This window comes from Manduca sexta, unplaced genomic scaffold (genome assembly GCF_014839805.1).
Source record: "Manduca sexta isolate Smith_Timp_Sample1 unplaced genomic scaffold, JHU_Msex_v1.0 HiC_scaffold_450, whole genome shotgun sequence".
Classification (NCBI taxonomy): Eukaryota; Metazoa; Arthropoda; class Insecta; order Lepidoptera; family Sphingidae; genus Manduca; species Manduca sexta.
The window spans coordinates 1-9,688 of record NW_023595243.1 but is presented as its reverse complement, the minus strand read 5'-3'; the positions used below and the strand labels follow the sequence as shown (position 1 = coordinate 9,688).

The 9,688-nt window shown below is 30.7% G+C and overlaps 1 long non-coding RNA gene across 2 annotated transcripts; it reads right to left on the bottom strand.

The window, feature by feature from the left end:
• Positions 1–80: 80 nt before the first annotated feature.
• LOC119193377 lies at positions 81–8,154 on the bottom strand. 2 transcript variants are annotated; one of them, XR_005113936.1, is made up of 3 exons: positions 6,265–6,667; positions 4,417–4,578; positions 81–1,265 (listed from the first exon to the last, which is right to left on the bottom strand). It is a non-coding gene; the product is annotated as an uncharacterized LOC119193377 (long non-coding RNA). The 2 variants fall into 2 exon arrangements; XR_005113937.1 differs by lacking the exon at positions 4,417–4,578 and having other exon boundaries at positions 6,265–8,154.
• Between the last annotated feature and the right edge of the window lie 1,534 nt (positions 8,155–9,688).

Genomic DNA, 9,688 nt, shown 5'->3' with positions numbered 1-9,688 from the left:
TCATTTGCAAAAATCGTAATAATTGTGGACAAAATACTTATGAAGAACTTTAATTAAGTGAGATTAGGAACTACGCCTTCTTTGTGATCTATAACTCAATCCTTTTGTGACTTTCTCACGGATTAGAGTTTCCATTTCTATATCTTTTAGGCCTTGAATCAATATTATTCATTCTATTATTAAAATTAATACACCACTGCTTAACTTGCATTCTAACTATGTAGGACCAAAAGCTTTAATAACAGCCGTTTTGTGAATATTACAGTTGTACCAAGTAGTGTCAATATATTTTATTAAATTACTTATTAAGTCAGAATAAATATAAACACTGCAAAGAAATGGCATCATCTTGTCAATAATGTAAATACTCTGCCAGACCATTTGACTAAAATTATTAGAAGGATAACATAACCTATCTACATTGGAACTATATTCTCTTAAATTAATTAATTCGTGAAATGACTCTCTCTGAGATAATAGTGCTTTTGTACAATTATCACAATCTTTGCAGTTCAAATTGGACATCAAAACGACAAACTGCACCAGCAATATATGGTACAGACTTATGTTGGAATATATTCTCGTTAGGTATAGAAATTTCTATAAAGTTAGTTTCATTACATTGAAGACTATCAGTGTATGAACCATATTTTTGGTGGCTGACTAAATGTTTTAATGTTCCCAACATTTTGTCATCATCATCAGAACAATTAGTGTATAAAGATTTACCGGTAGTAATGTTGTTAATCAACAAGGTTTTAAAAGCCGATACAAAATGAGTACAATTAGGATTTGTACTAAAATTACCATGTGCCCTTATTTGACCAAAAAAGTTTTCTATCGGATCTTGATTAAGACGTCTAAGACTTAAAAATTTAACACCATCAATTCTCAGCAGATCTGACCACAAATGTTTTATTGTTTTTATATTATGTTCAAAATGCTTCAGTGATAAAGGCTTCCTTTCCCTTTCATTGGAAGCGTCAAAGCGCATTGAAGCTAGCTTTTTCACAGCATCATTCCAGAATGCAATGTGCTCCGAATTATATGAAAGAGCATGTTTTAACTTATTCCCATAATGACCAAAACCATTTAAACTATCAAACAAATTATTTATAAAAGAAGAATTTCTGCTGTGAACAAACCATTTCCAATGTCTTCATTTAAACTTATGTAATCATGATCCTGAGAGATAGCAGAGACTTCATCTGGATTTCTAGTGATGTAGCCACTTGCCGGCTAAAAACTTGGGCTGCAAATTTGACCTGAAATGTTAATAATATAAATAATATATTAGTAAATTAATAAATGAACGATTTTAATCATGGTATGATTATTTAATCTGTTATGAGCTTAAAGATATTTAATTAAATGGCCCAAAGAAATTGATATTCTGGCCAATACTTTCACAAGAATACGGCAATTTAACATATTATATTAAGGTTTTTTTATGACAATTGTTGTACATTATGCCAATTTCAAGTTGGGGAAAGTGGTTAATTTAATCACAGAATACGATTTATTGGAAACATGAAAGGAAAAGGATCAGTAATGATGATATAATTTTATTTCCTGATGATAGTACGGTACTATTCTCTGAGAAAACTCAGTTATTACTAGAGGCTAGAGTAAATAAGGCATTAGAGGACATTGTGAATTGGCTTACAGAAAACCATTTATAAATTAATTTAAAGTAAAACATCTTATTTTTGAAATTAAACTAATTTTCGGATTCTATCGCGGTGTTCGTATTTTATTTTCTCCCGACGTTTTGCAGCCTTCATGGTCATGATCCCCGTGACCATGAAGGCTGCAAAGTCTTCGAAACGTCGGGAGAAAATAAGAACACCGATAGAATCCGAAAATTAGTTTAATTTCAATGTCTAACATTCGCGTAAATATAAGAAATCATTATCTTATTTTTTTCAAGAATAGGTCAGCAACTAAATTGCTTTCTATAAATTATCACTTACAGGCAGAAGCCATACGATTTTAGGGCTCCAGGTGTACTGCAACTTAAAACTGGAAGGAACTTAAGGAAAAATTCTTACATTAACTAGTTTATTTATATACGAAATTTCAATATTTGTAAAAGAAACCTACATATATTATGTACACTAAATATTATAGCAAACGAAATAAAAATGCCACCTAACAATACAGCTCTATTAGATAAGAGCGGTATCTGCATGGGTCCAAGAATATAATATAATAAATTACAAGTTGTATTGTAAACATAGAAAACATAGATATATTTAAACGTAAATTAAAACCTTTTAATTGATAAGACATATTATTATATAAGAGAATATTTACAGGAATAATTTTGTGTAACAATTTGTAACAACTGTGATAGATTATATTATATTATCATACCTACCTAATGCTATACTATATTAATATACTATATTAATATTAAATTGTTATTTTAGCTTAACTTTATATTGTAATTTTTGCACGTCATTCGCCTAAATATGGTAAGACGCTATGTTATAAAATACACCACCTAATACTTAAGGTACCCATATTTGCAAAATAAATGAATTGATTCATTGATTGATATGGTAACGAAATTAAATAAAGAAATCTGATTATGGATATGTCGGAGATAAGCCAGTATCCACGTGTTCGGAGTCCATTATAATGAAAACACAAACTTAATATTGGTTGGTTTATTCTCTCTTGATCTTGGAACACAAGTGAAGTGAATTTAAAATGACCAGGCTTTATATAATCCAATTGAGTCATAGTGAATTTAACTGCAACTTCCTTTTTAGAAAAATAATTAAAATTACTGTACAATAAATCGTAGGTTATAGCTGAATATTCAAAATTAATATTATAATGAATTTTACATAATTAGATATAATATTACTTTACATAAATAACTTTTAAGTAAGCAAACTATTATTTTACATTATTTTCTAACAGATGCCGCTATTAACAAGGTGTGAATATTTTTACTTATAGATTAAAACAATGATATAGAAATCAGGATAATATTAACAATTCTAATTGAATTTACTTTAGACGTTTAGATTACATAAACAATTAAATAATGATATAAATAAATATCCATTATTTTCCAAACACTCAAATAGTCAATACAGTTTCTAATTTATTCTGAAACTTAATAAATAACAGAATTGCGGTTGTAAATACTTATTTAAATATCATTCTTTAATATTCTAGACTTTTTCATAATAATATAATCACTAAATATAAATTTGCGCCCATAGATACGATGCGAGAATACGAAAGGCGATTACGATGCTATTGGGAAACATCTCGATAATGTAGATTGGGAAAAGGTACTTGGTCACAACGGCGTCAATGATATGCTCACTAAATTCTACGGTATTTTACATGAGACTATCCAACTTTATGTACCTAAATTTAAACTAAGAAGTAATAAGTATCCGGTTGGGTTTAATCGCAACCTCATATGTATGTTGAGAAAAAATAAGTTTCGGCAATGCTATAAATTTTTAAGAACCCGTTAAATGGAATAGAATTTAAATTACTCAGAGAGAGTTGCAGATCCTTATTAAATAAATGTTATAATACATTATCTTGAAAGTATAGAAGATAATATTTAAAATTTTTATAATCATTTTTGGTCATTCATCAAGGCCAAAAGAAGAGGATCTTGCTTTCTCCCAGCTTCGATGTCCGGTGGTAATCAAGTTAGTTCCAAAGAAGTTGAAATATGTAATATGTTTGCTTCGCACTTTGCATCAGTGTACGAGAAAGATACTAATGGAGTCGAATGTCGATGCTAACCCGAATTTTTCTTATCATTTCATGGATAGCTGTGCGAGTTACTCCTCGGACTTGGACTCGTAGTTTTACGTCGTTGCACATCACACTTAATGAAGTTTCACGTAAACTTAAGACTCTTGATATAAGCAAAGGTTCTGGCCCAGACAATATTCCACCAAATTTTATTGTTGCATGAACAAGAAATCTGACTAGTCCACTTTGTAAAATCTATAAAAATCACTGAAAACCGGAATTTTTCCAAAGAAATGGAAGGTAGCTAGAGTGGTGCCGATACACAAGTCGGGCAATAACACATTAATGACCAACTATAGACCGATTTCAATAGTTTTTAATATGGCAAAATTGTTTGAATTTGTAGTATTTCCATATCTGGAAGCTTACTTCAAACCATTTTTAACTGAACACCAACATGGTTTTGTTAAATTTCGCTCAACAAGCACTAATTTGGTCTCTTTTACTGAGTTGCTTTCAGAAGTCTTAGACAATAACATGCAAACTGATGTAATATATACAAATTTCAGTAAGGCTTTTGACAACGTTTTTCACGAACTCTTGCTGCAGAAGTTATCCGGGTATGGGTACTCTTGGCACATGTATGAATGGTTTCAATCTTATCTTACTGGTCGCACTTACCATGTGGTTCTTAATGGTTTTAGTTCCAATTTCCATCATATTGCTTCTGGGGTGCCCACAGGGCTCCCATTTGGGACTGTTATTTTTAATATGTTCATAAATGACATTATCAATTGCTTGCATCATTCCACACCTTTCATGTTTGCTGATGACCTAAAGATCCTGAAGTCCATTAATTCTCCCGACGATGTCAAATTGTTACTGAGCAATTTAGAGGACTCATTCATTAGAGGATTCCACATATGGAATATATAATTAAAAAGCATCTAGTTTGTTAGGCTTCGTTATAAGAAATGGAAAATGTTTAGTTTGTTATAGTTGATTATTAAGGTATTGCATTAGTATTTTAAGGTAGCCCACCACCACTCACCCCCCGCTAAGCTACGACCCTGGTGCACAGCTGTCTAATAAATTGTCGAACAATGTGAAAGACAGTGATACTTTTAATAATTTACTTAAGGTTATAGCTTAAGGTCCATTTTTCATACATTTTGTTTCACCTTTAATCTGGGTAACTAAACAAGTATTGACAAGTAAAGAATTTAAATTCACGTCTAGTTAGTGATTAGTTCTCGCAGTTGAAAGAAAAACGTAAAAATAATTAATATGCATGGATATTTCGGCCTTTAAAATTTCGTCGTATTAAACAAAATGTATGAAAAATGGACCTTAAGCTATAACCTTAAGTTACATATTATCGCGAAGAGTAACAAAGACTAACTAATATTGTTGCTTTAAGTGATAAATGCATGCATCTCATTATAAGTGTTCTTTAAATCTATAAATAATATATATTTTTTTACATGATTCTGTATGATGAATATACATAAAGTTTTATTTATTATGTCATGGTTAAAAGAACAAGGATGGATTTCAAGTAAAATAAGACGGTGATATAAGGTAGATGTATCATATTTGGCACACCGACATGACATTATGGGAATATAGATTTAAACCGAATTGAAAAAATAGACTGATTGTTTAAAAATACTCTACACTTTATAGAAAAATCATAAAGATAACTCAAAAAGCCCAAAATAATAATTTCATAAATAACTCCAAAAATAAGTTTAAAGCTGCATGGCAAATAATTAACAAATTCATACTACAAGTATCAAGAGTCAATAACGAACATAAAAAATAATCACATATACAAATCTCACAGACAATGCATAGATGAATTTATTTATTATTTTGTTAATATTATTGAAAACAACATAACATTTATGAATAATGAATATATTATTATACAAAAAGTAATATGAAGAATTTTTGTTAATATTATTGAAAGCAACATAACATTTATGGATAATGAATATATTATATTCCAAAAAAGTAATATGAAGAATTATAGGTCTATAATGTTTTTTATGGTTATAGCAAAAATTCGTAATTTTCAAAAGTTATTGGGAAAGTAATTTACAGACTAACTGTGCTCATTACTCATATTTCGAAAAACATAAATTATTCTGTGCTGATCTAAAAGGTTTTCATAAGCACAGTTCTATTCATATGGCATTATTTGACCTGTTATCAACTGTTATGGCAGCTGTCGACAAAATAAATCCAGTCCAGGAGGTTTTTTTATAATATTAATTTGTAGGTGACAAACTCCTATGCCTACAGTTGATGCATTATTATTTGAAGCAGCACAATTAATATGATGCCAGTTAGGCCAATTAGAGTTTGTATAAGGGTAATTTTTAATAATGTCAATATTGAAAAGTATATTAGGAGCAATTATCAAAGTACAATAATCATGCTTAAATAAGGGGAGGATTTCAATCTTTTATCAATCAGTCAAGACTTGTAAACAGAACTGTGATAGAACAATGTATATTTATTTACCTTCATTTTGTCATATGAAGTTGGATTTATGTGCTTCTCAGTAAGTTTGGTGCTTCTTGCTCTGCCACCAAAACCATCCACTTTATAAAGTCTCTCAATATACTCCCACTTTGCCCTTTGGTTGCCAATGAGTAGGTTTTTTCTGAAAATTATTGCGAAAACATTTCAATAAATGAGGTACATCATAGATATGGTACAGTTGGTTTGGGCCGATTTTATAACAGATGTCATTGGTATATTTGTTACTACGTAGGAGTTCAGCATTAGAATCTGATATTAATGACTTAATAGCAGCAACATTGGCAGAACCTTGGTCACTGATTGTAGCTCTTACTATGAATCCAGATTTAAAAACTGCTAATACTATTTCTTTAATAATATTTTTAAAACAAATGTTTTAACCCCATCTCGAGCAAAATAAAATGCAATTGAATTTTCCAAGGAGAAAACAAACCCTGTAACATAAAAACTAAAGCTTTATCAGCCACATTGTTTGTGCGTTTGCCAGAACCTATATCTTCAAAACCTTCAATGACCCCAGTAAAGAAATTAAAATTTAAGTGTTTTTTAATGGACATTTCATCAAACATTAATGTGCATTGCCTGTCTATTGCGGGTTTATCCAAGGCAGCATCTGCCAAATGTTGAAATATAAAGTCATTAATACCAGGCCTCAAAGGAATATTGCTGAGTAGAGAATTAATTCGGGATTTACATGGTAATGCTAAATGTTTTCGTAAAAAATCTATAGCACTTAGGGCTTAACTTATATAATGATAAAGCAAAAACTTTTTCTGAGTCTGTGTAACGGCGACCTTTTAATGAATTACCAGTCAAACGTAATTGTGAATCTACTAATAATTTCCCATATGTACTCAAAATGTTATATTTTTTCAAGAACACCTTTGTTTTTGGTGCATGAAGGTCAAATCTAGTCTTTAACTTTTTATACCTTGATTGCAAGAGACGTAATTTATTCTTTAAAATGTGAATTGAAGAGCGTAAAATTCGTTTACGAGGGGTACATTCATTGGGATTTAATCTAATACGATTAGTTAATCTACGTTTAACTAGGCTGTGACTTTTTAATTTGTGCTCATTACACACAGCAATGGTGGTTGATGTGGAAGGGGTTATACATATTGGGTATTGCGTATTGTGAGGTATATTGGGAGTAAATTGAGTTGGAGTACTACTATTTGCTTCATTCAATGAAGCATGAATTGATACCGTGCTAGACAGCTCAGAACTTTGATGTTCTTGTATGATAGAACAATTTTGCTCTATAGTGGGTCGATTAAGTTCAGAAGGGTTAACTACTTTAAAAATAAAGGGTTCAGTAATGCTACTAGTGGGTTCAATTTCTAATATCAAATCTCGGTTTGTAACTTTATATTTATCTGTATTTCCTAAGTTTACTAAAGGAATCGCATTAGGTGTTAATCTTAGATTCTGTTTTATATGTTCGGGAATAAAATGTTTATGACAAAAACGAATGTTTTCGCGTTGAGTAGGAGGATAATTTTGTAGGAATGGACATAAACTTAACCACTCTTCCCACCTTTTTTATTTGTGAACGGCACACTATAATATTTAATACCTCGGCCTCGAGTACTGCACCCGGGAACAGAGCACTTATAAACCATGATATTATCAAATAAATCAAACTATACGAAAAAAACAATTACACGTTTAAACTGGTAAACACTAAATGATTGCTTTTATAATATACTGTTTACAAAAACATTCACACACAATAAAGCACTATAATTAGATAATAAATAAATGAAAACCGCCTTCAAATCAAAATAGCGAATTGCGACGGAAAATTCAATTTCAAAGCAGCGGTTAAAGGTTAACCACAATAAAAATGGCGCTACGCGTCGTTTCAGAATCCGAGATTAGAGACGCTTATTTGCGATCGAATGACAGCTTATACTATAATACACACACTAATAAAGGACGTTGTGTAGAAAGAGACATTTAAGGAACGATTCATTAAATGTATGGAAAAATCGTGAAAAGTGAGATAGCTGCTCATCGCTATTGTGTTACTTTTTTACGCCGAGTTAAACGGGTCTGCATAAGACTAGGCTTTACCGATTTTTTTATAAAATCTTATTTAATAAAATGATATCCAAAAAATCTTATAAGTAGTAAAATAATAGTAACAAGTATCTTAATTAGAGCCTATTATTTACTACATCGAGTGGTATCTATTATAAACAATTATTGCATTCAATCTTTCCATATAATTTTGTATTAATAACGTAACGTTGTGATTAAGTTGTGAAGATTTCACATAAAATAGGGTAAACTTACTAAAACTGGTAACATCGAATCATATGTCAAAATAATTAGGGATGTGAGATGGAAAAGAAGCGAATAAATAAAAATAGATTTTCCTTTATTCAAAATTAATCGATTTGTCAAAAATCTATTAACAAATATTCGAATTCTGCGAAAAAATTTTTTTTTTTTTAGTTTACAGTAGATCTTTTTCATATTCCAATAATAATCCTAAGAGATTCATATTAACAATTTATTCGTATAAAATTATATGATTAAAAAAATAACCAATTCAAAACTAAAAATCAAAGGCAATTTAAAATTTCATGGTAAGGAATTGGGAAACCAAATAGCATTATTGATATAAACTTTAGTACTATGAAACGTTTTATTTATTATAATAAAAATGAAATGATGAGCGTCCCAACAAAATTACAAACTTATTGTCTCAAAAACTAATATTTAACCGTCGCATAGATACGAGCGTCAGGATGTCAGGCACCCTGAACATAAAAACGTAGGAATACGAATAACGTAGGACTTAGATAAAGTTTGAAGGTCATAGAGATAAGTTTGCTATTTACAAAGGGTTTTAAAAAAAATTACGTACATATTTTAATATGTACTTATATAAACATGATATGCACAGAACTATACGCGTGCGAACGCAGGTTCTCTCCAACGTGCGCTAAGAAATAAGGACAGCCGTCCGCTTATTCCCACCCTCCGCAATCCGCATAAGCGTTGCGCCGCGCCGTGATTCAAGACGCAGCCTTAGCCTTAGGTTCAACGAAGGCAAAGAGTTGGCAGCATTGGTGGTGAGTGCTGTGTTATCTGTGGCAGACGTCAATTTGAGTGCTCTTCCTTCAAGTTGCAACCATTTTAATTTTTGTAATCAAAACACGTATTGGTTTTTTCTAAGAATAATGGAAACTTATGAAAGTGTTTTATTGGTTAAGAATGAAGTGTTTGTTTTTAAAATACCTCCAAGGACATCTAATCGAGGATATAGGTAAAAAATAAAAGCATTTGTTTTAAAAAAATGTTTTAACGGGAATTAAAAAAGTGGGTGTTTTTAGGGCAGCTGATTGGAATTTACAAGAGCCACAATGGACTGGACGAATGCGTTTAGTTG